The sequence below is a fragment of the Poromitra crassiceps genome (assembly GCF_964638095.1).
Source record: "Poromitra crassiceps genome assembly, chromosome: 2".
Lineage (NCBI taxonomy): Eukaryota > Metazoa > Chordata > Actinopteri > Beryciformes > Melamphaidae > Poromitra > Poromitra crassiceps.
The window spans coordinates 56,657,449-56,677,009 of NC_139624.1; positions in this window are offsets into that span (position 1 = coordinate 56,657,449).

The following is a 19,561-nucleotide window of genomic DNA, read 5'->3' on the forward strand; positions in this document are numbered from 1 at the left end:
AAATCCATCTTATGACATCACTGATGATGTCATGTGCATGACACATACATACATACAGACACTCCTGGGATATGGCACAATATGACAGACAGACACTTGCCAGACATACTGACAAACAGAGAAACAGCCACACGGACACTGCTGGAATTATAATAATAGAAGATAAATGGGAGCTCTGTGTCTCTGTCTGTCCCACTGATGACATCATCAGTGATGTCATAAACCACTGATGACATCAGTCCCACTGATGACATCATCAGTGATGTCATAAACCACTGTGTACTTCACCTCCTAAACTTCAAGATAAAATCACAGCCTTGTGAAGTCAGGATTTATTTACAAAGGACACTATATAGACGAATATTTATTTATTTATTTATTTAGTCTTTGTCTTTGTCCTGTGTCAAATGTCCTTGTTAGCTTTTATCATATTTAGTCAACCCCTGTTTTTATTAAGTCAAAGTTTTAGTCAACTAAAAGTCTGAGTAGTCATGGGGGAAAAAAGTAATCAACGAGCATTTCATCGTATTTTTTGTTAACAAAATGAACACTAGGTTTGTCAGATACCAGCAGCAGGCCGGCTCCAGCAGAACTGTCCAAACTCACCGAAACAACTAAAGGGGCGTTCACACCGAGATATTTATTTTTCGCTCTGTCGCTCAAGTCAACCCTTTGGAATCGCTCTGTCGCTCTGTTTAAATCGCTCGTCAAAAGGCACTTCTCAATACTAGTTTTTTTTTCGCTTGTATGACGTCATCGGAGCGATTGCGTGCCGGCCTGGGATTCCCGGGGAAATCACTTGTCGCGGGAGATCCCAAGTGACTGACAGCTCGAGCGCTTTCTTCTCTGCTGTCCAACATGTCTGACGACAATGACATTATCGTTGTTGGCGGCTTGTATCTGCTGTGGAAGTCCCACAAGCGCCGTATGGTCAAGCGTCGACGCTTCTGGGTCCACAACATCCTCCAGATGCGGGACCACCTGGGTGAATACCACCGGCTGATCCAGGAGCTCCGTCTGGATGCAGACCGCTTTCAGCGGTATATGCGGCTGACAACGGCCCAGTTCGATGGCCTGTTGGCGAGGATCGGAGGCAGGATTGCCCGGGTGGATACCAACTACAGGCGTTCCATTCCACCTGCGGAGCGCCTGGCTATTTGTCTCCGGTGAGTGGCTCTTTCATTGTCCTTTATAACAATGACATTACTGAAATAGAGTCTCAGTCATTGGTCTCAGTTGAGATAGGCCTACTCTAGGGACCAAAAATTAACCTATAGCCTACATTAGCCTCCTTTCTGCCAGATGGTGAGTTCAGCATTGCATGTTGTTAACATCAAGGTTACTGCACAATAGAAAGTAATAACAGCTGAGAATAAACTGTCTTTGTTGTTGGTGTAGTAAGTGCCAAGCAGTTTCTCAAACATGTACAGTACAGGGATTGAGTTGCAAATGTAGAAATATTTTAACTTTTTTTAATTAAGGCATATTAGCCATATAAACTTAAATGTATGACATTAATTGCAGATCTGCAAGCTCATAACACAATGTGTTGTGTAGCCTAGATCTGCTATTTTTACATTGTTATAACAAATTGAAAGGGGGTACTTGAGGGAGTTCTAGACTCTAGAGGGTACCCACCAGGCATGAATACTTTCATCCGAAAGCTGTTGTTTGTTATCATTATTTCTCACATTTTCATGTATATCTCCCTATGTTATGTATTTGTCATTATTTATTTGTTGGTAGGTAAGCTACTTGTAAATTCTCAATTTGGCCATTTTGCATCTCTATCTACACCCCCCCCCCCCCCCCCCCCTTCAGATATCTAGCCACCGGGGACTCCTACAGGACCATAGCCAGCAGCTTCCGTGTTGGGGTGTCCACAGTGTCCATGATTGTCCATGACGTTGCCAGTGCAATTTGGGACAGCCTCGTGGGAGAGTTCATGGCTGTGCCCACCACACAGGAGTGGAGGACCATCGCGATGGAGTTTGAGGAGCGGTGGAACTTCCCTCTTTGCTGTGGCGCTATAGATGGCAAACATGTGGTCATCAAAGCCCCCGATGACACAGGATCCCAGTTCTTCAACTACAAGGGAATGTTTTCCATCGTTCTATTGGCAGTTGTGGATGCGCGGTATCGCTTCCGGGTGATTGATGTCGGGGGCTTTGGTAGATCCAATGATGCTGGGGTTCTGGCCAACTCCCTTTTTGGTCGTGCACTCTCGGCTGGCACGCTCCAACTGCCCGCTGACCAGCCACTGCCAGGAGCTGACCACAGGGGACCCCAGCCTCATGTGTTCATCGCAGACGAGGCCTTTCCACTGCAGAGACACCTGATGAGGCCATTCTCCAGGGACAGCCTGACCACAGCTGAGCGCCGGATCTACAACTACCGTTTGTCCCGTGCTCGGCTTGTTGTGGAGAACGCGTTTGGCATCCTCTCCTCCCAGTGGAGGATGTACAGGCGTGTCATCGAGGTCCGTCCAGAGGTGGCTGAGATCTGTGTGAAGGCTACCTGTGTCCTCCATAATTTCATCCAGAGCACGGCCCCAACCCAGGCTGGAGGCATCACGCTTGGAGAGGTGGACCCCCTGCCAGATCTGAGAAGAGTTGGTGCCAACAACGCTGGAACGGATGCCCTCGGGGTCAGGGAGGCCTTCACAGCCTTCTTCTCCGCAGAAGGAAGAGTCCCCTGGCAACATACTGCATAGCACGAATGTGCATCCCCCTAAACGGCTCTTTTAAGAGCCACCCACACAAACCTAAGAGTTGAATTCCCACAAAATTGTGTGCAGTGAAAATGTATTAAAGGCATATAAAATGTATACTTTTTTAAGCAAGTAAAATTATTTTGAACCAGTTTTTACGGTTACACTACATTGCCATTTTTTTGCCTTCATCCCCCAGATATTCTCTCAAAAATGGTGAAAACCAGACATTTTAGACTAGGTTCTAAAAGGAAAGAATGGATGCAAGTAATTTGTGCATTTATTTTCAATTTTGAACCCTTAAAATGAGCGTATAAAATAATCAAGTGCTTTTAACACAAAGTGCTTTATACAAAAAAAAAACACAATATTAAATATACTGTTCATAGACTAGTATGTAACCTGAGTTTCGACTGCTGACTTCCTGCAGCACAACATTACCAAAATAAATAGGGATGCACTGATATGAAAATGTTGGCCGAAACCGATAACAGATATTAACATGGCTGTTATGGCCATTTTACCAATGTCGATGTGATCTGTAACAATAATCACATTTTATACATACTGAAAAACATGTTAACACTGAATTTGGAGAAGAAAAAAATACATTGTTAAAGCTCATAAATCAGATTCACAGAATCTTCCTGAAATCCCTGCATCGTCTCCTGCAGAGAGTCCCACCTAATCTTACATATATTGGTAAGCTTTTAATTTATGATATGCAAATGTATATAATTCTAATTTAAATTCTTCCAAATTTTCAGGCGGTACTTTCTGCAGGAGAGGTTCAAGGGATTGAAGGAAGATCTGAATTTCAGATAGTGGCTGTGGAGGTGGAGAGGGTGCTGCACTGGCCCGCTTATTCAGCAGCTCCGTCAGTAGCTGCTGAATCGCGACCTCTGTGTCATCAATGGCCACCTTGTTCTTCTTCCTACCTGTATGAATTGAAAATGCCATATTTTAGTTAAATTACAGTAATATACTCTATAAACATGGTTGCAATCTCATGCAGGGTAAAAAAAGAAAGCTAAGAGAGACCAGAGCAGACTAGTATCACTCTTTAAGAGCTCTATTTAGGGATAAAGAAGGGGAATGCCTCCTAAAGCAGTGTTTCTCAAATGGGGGTACAGCTCTGTCATATTATCTACTTTTATGAAGCTTTTACATTTTCAGTTTGTTGACATTGTCAGAAAGGTGATAATTATACTTTGTTTATTATTGAGGTTGTAGTGGGTGGTGTTGGTGTAATGGAGTGCAATATATTGAAAAGCAACATTAATTAATGATTGTCTTTCAGTTTCTTTGGCAAATGACCATGGTATAAGCAGGTTAATCAACGAGTAGGTGTGCGTTAAACAGTTTTGAGGCACTTCAGAGGGTGGTTCTTTGCTTCCACGTCGTGTCTCACAATCATTTAAAGCACACCTATTTGTTGATTAACCCTTACATATGTGCCTGTGTGCACGCACACAGTAAATGTGCATACCGGGAGGGTGGAGTGGCCTGTCTGTTGGTAGACTTTCCTCTGTGTGCTTCTGCTTCTGCAGTCTCTTTCTCCCTGTATGTAAAATAAACACCACATTTGATTTTGGAACATATATATGCATCATCCAAGCTTGAACCCCCTCCTGCTTCTGTGAAATCACTGGTGAGGAAATATTTTGCGTTCCTGGTGAGCGTCCCGCTGCTGCAGCTTGGTTGGCTGGCTCGCTGTATTTCCGTGTTCAATTGGTCCATTCAAAATGGTCCCTCCTTCCCTCGCTGTCGTAGGTATCCCAGCAAGGCGATGAGCGAGCTGCAGCAGCGACGGAAGGAGGGACCATTTTGAATGGACCAATTGAACACGGAAATACAGCAAGCCAGCCAACCAAGCTGCAGCAGCGGCCAGCGGGGCGAGTGGCGAGCTGATCGCCCACAAGAAATGTAGGTGTGAACCGTTACGTCGACAATGTTCGCGTTGTCGACAAGAAGACCACAGTTTGTAAGCTATGCTATATGCGTGTAGAAGTGCACAGTGCTGTTGCCCAAGAGAGCCACTAGATGGCAGGCACCCTCTGTGACTTCACATTTTGTTTCCACTGGATTGGTAAAGCAAGTTATTGTTACATTTACATTGTAAAATTGTACACAACACATATACATGCTAGCGGTGTCAAAATGTCCGCGATGCGGACGTGTGAATCAAATCGAATCGTTGACAGATTAATCGTAATGTAATCGAATCGTGAGGCCAGTGAAGATTCACAGCCCTACTACATGCACACGAAAAATATGCACGTACTCACCAGGAGGATTGGGTGTGGAGGGTCTCACTGCAGGACTCGGGGTGCTTCGTCCACTGTTGTCACTGCAGGTATCTATATCGCTGTGTGAAATTGGGTTCAGAAAATATTCAGATCCCTTCACTTTTTTTCATATTTTGTTATGTCGCAGCCTTTTGCTAAATGTATTAAAAATTGATGCATTGAAGGTTCCCAAGAGCACAGTGGCCTCCGTAATTCTTGAACGTAATTCTTAAAAGTTTGAAACAACCAGGACCATTCCTAGAGCTGGCCACCCGGTCCAACTGAGTATTTTTTGTAACATGATTCTACAACAAAAGGCTGCAACATAACAAAAAGTGAATGGGGTCTGGACATTTTCTGAACCCATTGTACATACATACATACATGGTGACACACGTACACACATTTATAAATGCATACAAAATGATGCAGGTACATACCTTGGTGGAGGGGTGGGGTGAGGCGGGTAAAGGTCCTCCTGATAAACACCAGCGAGGGAGCCGTAGTACTGGCTCCCACTGTCAGCCATGCTGTTTGAAATGAAGACAGTACTTATGTGACACAAAAGCCATATAAAAACATTAAGTATCTACACATATCTACATGTATGCACAAACACAAAGTATGCATGTACTTTGAAGGTGGAAGCATGGTTGGGGGAAGCATTTCTCCATGGATCAGGGAGAGAGAGCCAGAGAAAAGGCTACCAATTTCCGTCAGGGTGGGGGTGGCGACCATGGTGTGCAGGGCACCAGCGGGAGCGGCGCCCGCACTTCTTCTGTCTGCCACACTGTAGGGAAAAAAACAGTGCTTTGTGAAACTACAACTAGACATATCTATCTATGTATCTATCTGACTATTAAAAAAAACAGCAGATATGCAATTAACATATGCAAATTACAAATTTTCACAGCCAAATCTGTATACAAACACCAGTTGTTATTGTTTTTTAAGGATACGAGCTATCCGCAGAGGTGTGGTTTTATTTGGTCGTTGAGTTTGAATATCAAGTGTTTCTCCAGAAACACTGCCTCAACTTTTAAGGATACAAGTCTTTAATTTTAATCATGTAATTATTTCTTTTGGATAAGGCATAATAAACAAATGATAAATGTAAGTATCTGCCTTCTGAGATTTATGATTCAGTCTCCAAAATATATATATACTGACAAAATGGAAAATCCTCTGCTATATTTAGGAATGTTACCAATCCTGAACAATTGGGCTGAATCCACAATGACACTTGTGTCGCCCCCAGATATACACACACATGCAGATATACACATACACATGCAGATATACACATACACATGCAGATATACACACATGCAGATATACACACACATGCAGATACACACACATGCAGATATACACACACACATGCAGATACACACACATGCAGATATACACACACATGCAGATATACACATACACATGCAGATATACACACACATGCAGATATACACACACATGCAGATATACACACACACATGCAGATATACACACACATGCAGATATACACACACACATGCAGATATACACACGCAGATATACATACATAGACACAAATTATGCATTTATGTACCTTGGGGTTGGAGACAGGCTGTGAAATGAGGCGGCAGGAGCAGCACTGACATCCTCATCACTCTCTGAAAAGAACAAAAAAACATCATATCTATGCCCCAAATAAATCGATGATTGTGAGTATTTTTATCTTTGGTGTTTTAATATATTCTCATCCAAATACTTTAATTACTCTTTATAGTGCTATAATTAATTGAAGTATTGGAGTTCATCTTCCACCATGGAAAGAGAGGTAGTTGTATTGTTTGTTCATTGTTGTTGTTGCTGAAATATTGATTGCTCTGCTTGCAATGAAAATCGTGCTTTGGATGAGACCACATAATAATATTGAACAACCACTGCCCAACCAACCTGCTATGTCAGTGTCTGTTGTCGCTGCCTCTGAACTCCTGTCATATGCGGGCCTGTGTTCCTCAACCCCCAGCTCCATGTTCCCCGACGTCGTTCGGGGAACGTAAAGGGGCTTGAGGAAAGATAGGACCGCGAAATGTCTCCATGGCTTTGTCCTCTGACCAGACCCACTCCTCCCCTCCTCCTTGTATTCTTTTACCCGCCTCCTGTAGGTGTCCTTAAGGTTTTTCCACCTAGTTTGTAAGTTCTTCACTGTCAAGAAACAAGCAGCACACAGCTCTAACGTTAGACAGGATGAAAACGCAAACAACACAACTGCGTTTTCCCCCGATCCCAAGAATGAATAAATACTCGCCCAGCTAGCAGGCTACAGTTAGCTAACATTAGCAGGCGCTAGCTAACATTAGCAGGCGCTAACTACTTCCAATTGAAGAAACAAATTACTTTTTTTAACTTACCATCAACCCCCATCTGTCCGCTGATTTCCCGCCATGCAATGTCCTGTTTGTGTGTTTTTTTATAGTCATTGATTGAGTGGTCCCACAGAATTCTGTGAGACGAGACGAGCACAATCAGCTTATCGATATCAACTGTTGTCATGTTGTGCGTCTCTAGAAGGTGTGCACCGGTGTTTACTGCACCCACTTCCGGCCCAATGAGCGTTGAGCGGCAAGCGACTGTGTGGCAGTGAATTTCGCTCGAGTTGGAATATTTCATCTCGGGCGACGAGCGTATTTTCGCTCTGTCGCTCTGTCTCTGCCGCTCGGACGCCCAGCGATTATTCTCCCAGGCGAATATACGCTCAATCGCTCGTTTGCATTGACTTTGTATGTAAACTCGACGCCAGCGACCAACTTTAATAGGTCGGTGTGAACGCCCCTTAAGCCACTTCTTAACATGCAGTGGAATCCGTATTATAACCTGCACCTAGCCGGTTGGCCTGCATGTTAAACAACAATTAGCCGGCCTATGCGCACTCCCGCGACTCCGTATCTTATCTACCTCGACCACCGGTATAAGATCCGCTTCCACGCAATCATGGCTCATGTTTAACAGTGGCAGGTCATTATCCGCATATCCGTAGTGGGCAAGTGTGGCTCTTCGTGACTCACTTCACGTTCACTAGTTTATTAATTAATGAATCGTTCGGGCAATCGCTTATATCAACGAGCAAACTCACGGTTTCCTCAAGTGCTGCTGATAAAAATCGCAAGTTTGCTTTGCACATGCACAAAGCTCACAACACGCAACAAGGGATTTCGTTCTCAGATGTAGGCTACAGGTAACACAATATTCTTACCTTTTGCCCTTCAGTTTAAAGTAAAGCAAATATTCTCATGTTGTGAAGTAGGCTATAAGTCCGTTCTGAAAGCGAGTTGGATGCCCGCCTGTCAACCAGCTGCAGTCCCTCGTCATCGTGTCAATATAGACCGCTTCAGAAAATATATAGGCTATAAAGTTTGACTGACTGCACGTCTCATCTCTGGCTTGTTGCAGGTAGGCAACTTCTTAATTTAGATTATCTTTCAAGTTATTTAATTTCACGTTCTTCGATGCAAAGAGACATTTAATGTAGGCCCGCCAGTGTTCTTTAGGCTTAACTCATTCTCTGCCAGGGTCATTTCGGTCTGTGTGCTCCCAGTGCCAGGATTTTGAGCATATTTCCTGATCTTCCAGGACCCACAGAATATTCTGTGCTAGGAATAAAATTACACAACATATCTCACAATAAAGCAGAGACTCTCTTCTTACCCCTTGTAAAAAACTGAAACTCGACCATGTTTCCTTGTTTAGTTACAAGCAGTGGAAGTTAGCTTGTTTTCACTAAAAATGCCCTCCTTGGAACAGAAATATGAGAAAAAGAGGTTTTTAGTGAAGGACACCGTTTCAAGCAGAACTCTCTTTTGAGCCTTTTATTTTTTGCCTCAGTGACACATCAGACACATTATACAGTATTTGTTTTCCCAAATAAATAAATAAAAAATAAAAAATAAGAGAATGTATTTGAGGGAGCTGTGTCGGTCCATCCCGCCCAGTGAGTGGCTACAGAGAGAGAGAGAGAGAGAGAGTCTGGCCCCTGGGGTTTCTTGACAGATGAGGCTTGGCCGCAGTATTTATCAAAGTATGATAAATATGTGCACAAAATCAAATAAATAATTTACTTTTACAGTTGCCATGTGGATTTTTAGCTTAGCTTGATAAAAGCATAAACAAATGGAACGAACCCTTATGTGCTAACACTCACACACTCTCTCTCTCTCACACACACACACACACACACACACACACACAGGAATAACGAGTGCTGTAACGTTACCTGCTGTCACGTTACCTCTCATAACTAACGTTAGCACAGAAGATCACACAATAGCTACGTTAGTGCTGTAAACTTTGAAATGTTTATGTGACACATGTTTCGCCTTGGTTGCTGGGGACGGGTGTGTGACGCGGTTTGACGCGTTTGACGTATCCATGTGATTCCCCCTCCCTTGAGTGTGACAGAGCTCTCCCTTGAGAGGGAGAGCTGGCAAGAGGAAACGTGAAGCGAGTCATGCCGGCGGCATAAGTTATAAACAATGCGTGACAATTATACTCGAATGTTGTGTGTGTGATCATTTAATCTCAAACGCGATACAAAAAATAGGCTACTTTTTACCATCGTCATCGCTCTCTCCAAGTGGCACCCATTTCTCCTCCTCCGATTCATCTGTGTCAGACGGATCAGAACGCTGTGAAGGGGAGCCTTCGTCGCCATGGCGCTCCGTCGTGGAGCAACAACAAAAACGCTGGCGTCTTCCTCGCCATCGTCGCCATATCCGAGAACTCTGGGTCGGACTCTGTTTTTTCGACCACAGGCTCCACCCATAAATACTAAACTAGCGGGTTCCTTTTATCAGTTTGACCTGAAACAATGTCACAGGCTGGGAAAGTGTCTGATGTAATGTAAACAGCCAAAACATGAAAGTACGTCCGAGTACGTCTTTGGCACAGAACGCCATTGTTAAAAGTACGTCCGGGTACGTCTTTGGCAGAGAATGAGTTAATTAAACGGGAATATATGACAAACTCAGATCACAAAGTGTGTGACGAGTTCATTCACTATAATAAAATACATTTGTTGGATAATAGCTTTTGTTTTTTGTGTTTTATTGTTTAATCTTAATGGGTCTGCAAACCCGAACCGAATTAATTAATTAAATAAGGAGCGGTGTGCGTGCAGCTCCTCCCTTTGCGCAGACCGCACCGCAGTGAATAGTTAGAAAATTATTTGGAAATCAAAAAATGATTGAAAATTTAGATTTTGTTTGCTAAGAATTATACAATAATGTGTTATGTATTTATGAAATGATCAGCCTACATCTATCTTTTTTCAATAGGCTACATTTTGACTGGGCCAGTAATTATTCTATAAGGCCGGAATTCTGGAATGTTGCGGCTCAATTGGCTGGCCAGAAAAAATGCTAGTGGAATCCCTGGTTTGGTTACAAATTCGCTAAAGCTGTTTCCTAAAACATTTCTTTTTTTCGATAGGCCTACATGCTACCGCGATCACTGGATAGGCAATCTGTCAATCACCTGTCCTTTTCTATCATCTATTTGACTCCAAACGGGCGAGTTATATGACAAATGACCCACCTACAGTTGTTATGAAAGGGTGAAATTAGCTATATAGACCAAAACCATGTTTTGCCCCTCACTGGAAAGATAGTTAATCCTGTTACAAAGTGGAACATTTTAACATGGCGGGGAATGTCTACTGCCCCCGACGACTAGTGGCCATTCGAGGAACTACAGCTTTTCAATTCACTTCAGCATCAGAGGGAAGGGGGTGGGCTTGCCCACTGGGAAGGAGAATTTCTGCTCATGATAATTTTGGTGAACCTCCAGCTCCAACCCCCAAATAACGGAGGAATTGCACCGTGGATGAGTGGACTAATGACTTCTGAGGAACCAGGAGGAATCCCTGCTTCGTCAGGAGGTGGATAACCTGGCCACAACAGCCAACTGGAGAGAGCAGGGTTTGAACTCCCAGAAGCTAGAGTGGAGGCTGGAGGCGCTTCCCCAACAATCCAACCCCTATCTATGTTAAGTTATTTTTTATTTATATAAATACATGATTATTTTGCCAGTACCTTGGTCAGGGGCACTGACAGGAGTATTTACCCTAATAAATACAGCACATCTACATTACTAGTAATGTAGATGTGCTGTATTTGATCATGCTAAGTGACCGTTCGTTATTTAGAAGGGGGGTCACTGGAGGGATTGGGTGTGCTCTGCAATAAAAAGATGTGCCCCTTCCCTGATCAAAATATATTTTTCCTTGACCCTCCCAAAGCGATCTGAAAAATCTAATTGACCCTCCCCAAACAATATTGTGGCAAGCTTGCGTGGAAGAATGCAGACTGACACAGATATCTTACTTTTAACCAAACATTTGCAGAACTCCGGCCAGAGGTCATCGAACACACTAACAGTCTCAGTAGTGGTGGCTACATTGATAGTAAAACTAAACATATCCTGGCCACACAAACATTGCCATTTACCACATAATGCAATCAAAACATGAGCACAACATCACTAAACCATGTTTTTAACTGTACAGTAACAAGCTACCCACAAGAACATGAACTCCCATAATCCTTTGCGCTTAATAGAACAGAACTGTCACCAATCAGAGCAACCGCCTCCTCCGGTGCTACATAATGCTATTTTCGCTTGTGAAACCATCTTCAGTCTGTGTATATCAATATTTGTGTTTAAATAGCAGTCAATGACTGATGGAAAAAAGTTAGCCGGTTATATTATTGTGGCGGACTCTCCACTCTCTGTCCCCCCTCTCTCTCTCTCTCTCTCACTCCCTCAGCAGACAGGCACAACGCCACACATGTAAAATCTCCCAGCATCCATTGAGCTACATTTCGATAACAAATAGCATCCAAATTAGCCTAAATAGATAGAAAGGTAGATAGAAATAATGTTAACACAACATGCAATTGTAGAACATTTCAATATTGGGCAAAATAAAATCTCGAAATCAAAACACAACCCTATGTGAAACATATATGTCATCCTGGTGGAATAAATACCCCTTGCAGACTTAACGTAATTTAGGAGATGAGTGAGCCGTAACTCGGCTCTACCGTGACTTCCTAGACAACTTATCTGGCGCAATGATAGAGCCCATATATATTTTGTGATGCCATGTCTGTTTGTTTGCTCGACTTTTCGTGCTGGAAATCCATATTGTGGCACCTAGAGACCACATATAGCCAGGCTCCAACGCCGTTAAGGCACACACACCAAGAACAGTGGCGTGTCCAGACCTTTTTTACCAGGGTGGCACAAGTGGGGCACAGACTTATGAAGGGGTGGCCAGGAAGGGACCCTAGGCGCCGCTGGACTTTTAGCCAAAAAACACACGCACTCGCTCGCACTGTGCACACACACGGCACACGTCAGAATAGCGTTAATTTACCATGTTCGTCCCAACTAGACTACATATATCTACTTTAATTAGTAACATTACAGTGTCTTACGTTCCTGTGTTTAAAAAGCATAATTTAAGAGAAATAGACCCATCAATCACACAGAGTAGCACCATACAAATGTAATATAAAGGGCTAGACACTACTATGGCTCATTACTGCCTCTCAGGTTTAAGACTGGATTGTGCCTATACATGGAAGCTTGGTTTACTGACTGGGCAGAGAGCCAATCATATGGGGTGGCACCTGGGGTGGCCAATCAGATTCTAGGGGTGGCCCGTGCCACCCCAGGCCACTCCCTAGACACGCCACTGACCAAGAAGCAGCTTAATATTAAAATAGGAATCTTTATTATCGACAAAAAAATATATAGGCTATATGTTTTAATTAAAACAGCTCATAGCATCACAGCACAGGTTGGTTGACACTTGTTACATATCACCACGTCATGATAGCAGGCAGCAACAATAATTACGTGTAAGGGCTCCTGCAGGATGGTGGTCTTACACAGTAAGTTATACAATCAAATCAAACTAATGTATCACAATGAGTCGGCCACTCGTTACGAAAGACACCTCTGGGGCTCGCGCTCCCGAAAGAAAGCAGCAAATGCACACCAGCCTGTCGCAGCCTCGCTGGTATGAACGTATAGGTTACCCCAGCGGTGCGTACAAGACCCCAGCCCTCCGTCGAGGCAAACAGAGCCCAGCAGCCGTGGAATCACCAGAAAAGCGCCACTGATTGGCCAGATACTGTACACGCCTACTGTCTGGATAGGCCAAGCACAAAGATCGACAGATCAGACCGCCAAAGAGAAACAATGCACCGGGACATACCAAACAGTTTGGACAGGAGGGGTGTAAATGAAGCAACTCAATAGTTGTTGAAGTCTGAAAAGCAAACATTACACACAAACAAAAAGTTTATATATTTTTATCTAATCAAAATTGTATACCCCTCCCCTGGGCTCAAATTAAAGAGAGTGTACCCTCCCTCAAACTAAATTTAAAACAAGATTACCCTCCCCTATTTTCCTCGAGTGGCCCCTTCCCTAAATAACGAACGGTCCCTAAGGATAAGCAGTTATATAGTCACACAAACTACCCTGGCTTATGATCGGTCCAACTGTTTAACTGGCTGCAGGTGCTCATTGGTTTTTTAGTTGAAGCTTGGAGCCCTGAAAGCACATTCGTTTTTGACTGCTTGCTGTGTACATACTTATTGTTATTACCTCCACCACAGAGGTTATGTTTTCGGGCCCGTTTGTCTGTCTGTCTGTCTGTCTGTCTGCTAGCATCTTTTTTTTTTTTTTTTACAATATATTTATTGGTATTTTCATTTTCATTTCAGTTTACAGGTGAAGTACAGAGATTTTCACAAACTTTACCCCAAATCAAACCCCGCCAGTTACTTCCCTCCCACCCTCCCCTAGTGAAAAATAGGAAACGGGGGAAACAAAACAGAAAAACAAAACAGAAGGATGACAGTACATTCAATAAAACACAGACAATAACAATCAAGACATAAATAGTTAAGAAAACAACCGTTGCAGTATGCAGTATATAATAGCTGTTGTTACACCAATATTTTGTTTAACCAGCTGACAATTATATATTTTGTAGGTACCGCCTAAAGTCACTCCAACATTTAACAAAGAGACCAGTTTTTTTTTTAAGATTGAACATTATTTTTTCAGAGGCCATATATGCAACCCGTTCTCACTCCGAGCGCATAGCATATTGACGCTTTGTCCCGTCCCTTGTGCGTCGCTTGTTACTAACATGGTACCCTTGAGCGACACATGAAACGACTTGGGCTTTCCGACTAAACTCAATGCAAACCCATGGAAGTAATCTTTGACGCTTATGGCAACTGCTCCCCCATTAGCCTAACTGCTCTCCCATTAGCCTAACTGCTCCCCCGTTAGTCAAGTGCTCCCCCATTAGGGTCTGGAGGAACTAACCTCTCCCAGACCCTAACCCTAAACCTAACCTCTCCCACCCCCCATGCCTAAACCTAACCTCCCCCAGACCCTAACCCTAACCCTAACCTCTCCCACCCCCATGCCTAAACCTAACCTCCCCCAGACCCTAAACCTAACCTCTCCCACCCCCCACGCCTAAACCTAACCTCCCCCCAGACGCTAATGGGCGAGCAGTTGACTAATGGGCGAGCAGTTAGGCTGATGGGGGAGCAGTTGCCATAAGCGTCAAAGATGACTTCTATGGGTTTGCATTGAGTTTAGTCGGAAAGCCCAAGTCGTTTCATGGGTCGCTCAAGGGTACCATGTTAGTAACAAGTGGCGCATAAGGGACGGGACAAAGCGTCAATATGCTACGTGCTCGGAGTGAGAACGTGTTGATATATGAGGCAATTTCTTTGAGCCACATGGAAACAGGAGGCGGGTCCGCACTCTTCCATAGCAATGCATTTGTTTCCAGCTATCAAAGCTCATTTAATGAAACGTGTCTTTTTCCTCTTATCAATGGGAAGGACCGAAATGTCTCCCAGTAAGACCAATCTTGGTGAGCGATAGGGGTGTCAAAAATAATCGATTATACGATGCATCGCGATGCGGACGTGCACGATTCTGCATCGATTAACAAATATCAAAAATCGATTATTATTTTTTTTATTTTATTTTTTATTTATTTTTTATAATCAAATAAAATAGAATGTAAGTACATGCAGTTGTTTATTTTAATTATGGATCATAATACAATGCAATTCCAAATGCACTTTTATTTTAAAAGTAGCCACACAGTGAGAAAAAAGAAAGTGAGAAAAAATAAATCATGTATTGCGGAAAAAGTGATGCATCGATTTAAGATGCATCGCGATGCATCGTGATGCATCGTTTAATCGAATCGAATCGAATCGTTGACAGATGAATCGTAATCGAATCGAATCGGGAGGCCAGTGAAGATTCACAGCCCTAGTGAGCGAGGTAACTCAATTCCTGTAATCTCCTTCAGTGCATCAAAGATGGAACCCCAGTATTGTTCCAGTTTCATACATTCCAAAAACATATGAATAAGGCTTCCCGTATCTATCTTACATCTAGGACATAGTTCTGATATGGTGTCATTCATTTTGTGAAGTCTTTCCGGGGTAAAATAAATTCTATGGATGAGATTGAACTGCAAAAGCTTGTGGCGACTATTATAAGAGAAGTATTGAGCTCCCTCGCATAACGCCTCCCAGTCATAGTCTTCATAAGTGAAGTCAAGATCCTGTTCCCATTTAAACCTACATTTTAAAGTTTTATTTGTCATCAAGTCCAGCATTCTACTGTAAAGGCCTAAACATGGTCGTCCGTCAGAGCCTCGCCCCGCCCTCCCCGTGTGACGGCGGGTGGAGCGCCGTCCTACGGGGAGGGGCCGCCGTCGGCTGACGGGGGCTGCTCGAAAATGTGACTTCACGGCGACGATACGTGCGTGACGACAGCTGCAGGAGAGTTGTGATTGGCCGTTGCCTTGGCTCTTCGTCGTAAAGTCGCCTTTCAAAGCATGATGTTAGATTATAACGAACTAGTTGTGTGGCTTAGCCTTCCCAAATGTTGAGGGTCGTTTTTTAGAATTTAATACATAGAATTGGGAACGTTACATTCAATTTCATTCAGACTGCCTGGCACACAATCTCCGCCATTTTCACACGGAGCTTCCACAGGAGGGAGGGAGGGAGGGCGTAGTGGCGTCCGAGCATGTAGGGCTCGCTGGCGCCGCCAGACGGCGAGACGGCTCCAATTCGAGGCGGACGGACGACCATGTTTAGGCCTTAAGTTATGGACACAAACCCCCTGGGGTGTTTGATTCCTTTTAGGATCTCGTCAATTGGAAGAGGATCTAAACCTTGCTGTGAGCTGATGTAGTGTCTGACCTGTAGATACTTAAAGAAGTGTTCCCTGGGGAGGTTGAAGGCCTCTCTTAGCTGGTCAAAAGATCTGAGTACGCTGTTCTCATAAAGATCTCCAAATGTTTTGATCCCCTTGTTAAGCCACATCTTGGTGCGACCATCCCTCAATATAGGCAGCAAGGCCGGATTCACATGGAAGGGGGTGTCATTGTATAATGGTTTTACGCTATTTAGACGCGTTTGTATAGTCGACCATAATTAGGATGTATGATTTGTGAATGGGTTGTCTGTGCCATTCTTCAAAGTATGGTACGACCGAATGAAAGGTATGCCAGCCAACGGCACATCCGCTGCATGAAACTGCTCTATTTGTCTCCAAGCAGGGGGGCCATTCATCTTTAGTTGCCAGAGCCAGATAGCTCTGATCTGAGCAGCCCTGTAGAAAAGTTCAAAATTAGGAAGCTTCAATCCGCCGTGCTGGGGAGTGTTATATAGGGTTTTAATTTTAATTCTGGGTACCTTCCCCTTCCATAAGAATCCTGACATCATACTCTCCAATTTCTTAAAAAACTTATTCGGAATTGGGATGGGGAGAGTTTGGAATAAATGCAAGAATCGAGGGAATACATTCATCTTTATACTATTCACATGCCCTATTAAAGAGATAGGGAGTCCGGTCCACCTGTCAAGGTCCATCTTCACCTTCTTAACACATTCAGTGCCACAGCGCTTCAGTAAAATTGTCTGGAGCCTGTGCCAGATTCACTTCCATTCAGTTGAAAACAGCTATAGAATTTTTTCTATTATGGCTATATTAACGGGGCTGGACTTTAATGAAACATTGAACACTCCTGCTTCTTCCAAAGAAGAAATTTTGTTTCTAGACAGTTCCATTATTAAATTACAGCCTCTCAAAAAAGTGCACTTTCAAGGGTTTTCTGTCGTTTTTTTTTACTTTCCAAGATATGGCCCCTTTTATGAATACCTTTTGCACTCTAATTTCGAGCACATTCACTGACTCTGGCTGGTGTTTTCTGATGTGGTGGCGTGTGGTGTGGTTTCTGTGAAGCCTGTGTGCCACACACCCCTCTCCCCCCCCCCCCCCCCCCCCCTCCCCCCTCCCCCCTCTCCCCTCTCCACCTCTGAGCTGCGGGCTCCTCCCACACGCACAGAGTTTGTTTTCTCGTTTTTGCCCCGGACAGATCCCAGCGCCCATCAAGAAGGAAATGATGCGCGCTGGCAAACGCGACTGAACGAAAAGGCTTGGCCGTTCGGCTTCGGATGCTGGCTTTCTAGGAAATCGTGTGGAGATAGATAGAAGCATAAGAGCTCAGTTGTGAGCGCGGATGCAGCCGAGCCCACTGTCCGCTGTAGACAGAGCAATATATACGGCTCTGGCAGAAGGCATGCATCGGTTTCCACTTTCTCCGCTGTCTCCTGTACAAAGTAAAGGATCTGAGGTGGGTGGAGCAGCTCCTGTGACGATGTTTAAGGTGGCGCCGTGTGATCCCTTGAAGGGATTCATGCTCACTGGCTAGGTACGACCTTAAACAGCAGAATTATGGAATAATATGAATTATGATTTTAGGACGTCCACAGACGTCCTTGGCACTCCTCGTTACTTTTTTTTAGGACGTCCACAGATGTCCTTGGCACTGAATGTGTTAACTCATTCACCGCCAAAGACGTCTTTGACGTGTTATCAGAGATAGCCATCCACGCCAAAGACGTGTTTGACCTGTTTTTGTTTTTATTAGTGCAGCGCGTAGTTCAAACACTTCCCCAGCCTGTGACATGTTATCAGGTCCCTAGCCTCAAAGGCAAGCCGACAACACGCGATCAAACACATACCGCAGCTGTTGTTTTGAAATGAGCAGGAGGAAAAACAGAGAAACGCGCTTCCTTCTAGAGAGGAGAAACGCCATTGAAACGCCCCTCGGCGCGCTGCACTGCTCGCCTTGCTGCAGGGCGAACCTGGATTGAGTTGTTCGCAGTAGTCAAACCCGTGACGAACATGATCGATCCGGTTCCAGCGCCTGGTCCCAAAGCCAAGCCGGACCCGTTCCTGTGTCGCAGCCATGGATTGTATGTCGCAGCATTCGTCCCAGCCCGAACGAGAGGAGGAAAACGATGCAGCAGAGGCAGAGGAGGCTAGACGCTGATCTCAAACCAGTTTGGTGTTCCCCTCCTATGCTAATTTGCGGAGGTGCGATCCAGCAGCAGCTGTGGACAGAACTCTCTCTCTGTGTGTGTGTGTGTGTGTGTGTGTGTGTCTGTGTCTGTGTCTGTGTGTCTGTCTGTGTGTCTGTCTGTGTGTCTGTCTGTCTGTCTGTCTGTGTGTCTGTCTGCACACTCACTCACACTGAGTAAACTGTATTGTTGAATGTAAAAAAAGCACTTCATGTATATATATATATACCGTAAATTTCGGACTATAAGCCGCGGCTTTTCCCCTGTTTTTTGGCCCCTGTGGCTTATATAACGGTGCGGCTTATCTATGGATTTTTTCAGCAAACGGCCACTCGGGAACCTCCAAAATCTATGGATTTTACAGGTTACACAGCTTCATCTGCACATCATTTGGCGGAAATCAACCGGTTACTCCTACCGGTTCAAAGTTCATTACAGTAGCAGACAGGAACCACAACAACAGCAGCAGCAGCAAAGGGTCGTGCACTAACTCTCACTCACCATGGAGAAGAAACGCAGAAATGCACACGATGCAGCTTTCAAGTTGAAGGCAGTCAATCTCGCATTAAAAGACGGAAATCGAGCAGCAGCACGTAACCTTGGCATCAACGAGTCAATGGTGAGACGTTGGAAGGGGCAGCAGGAAGAACTGTCTCAATGCAAAAAGACAAAAAAGTCCTTCAGAGGTAATAAAAGCAGATGGCCCGAACTTGAAGATTCCCTTGAAGATTGGGTGTTGACACAGAGAGCAGGCGGCCGAGGTGTGTCCACCGTTCAGATCCGACTGAAGGCCAAAACAGTCGCCACCGAAATGAAAATTGAACATTTCAGAGGTGGGCCATCTTGGTGCTTCCGATTCATGAGACGAAAGGGACTGTCCATCAGGGCGAGGACGACTGTGTGCCAGCAACTCCCTCCCGACTACCAGGAGAAAATCACAAACTTCGGCGAATTCACACAAAGGAAGATCAAGGAATATTCCATCGAACCGGAGCAGATCATAAATATGGATGAAGTGCCTTTGACGTTCGACCTGCCACTCACTCGGACTGTTAACAAGAAAGGTGAATCGTCCATCACGTTGAGAACCACTG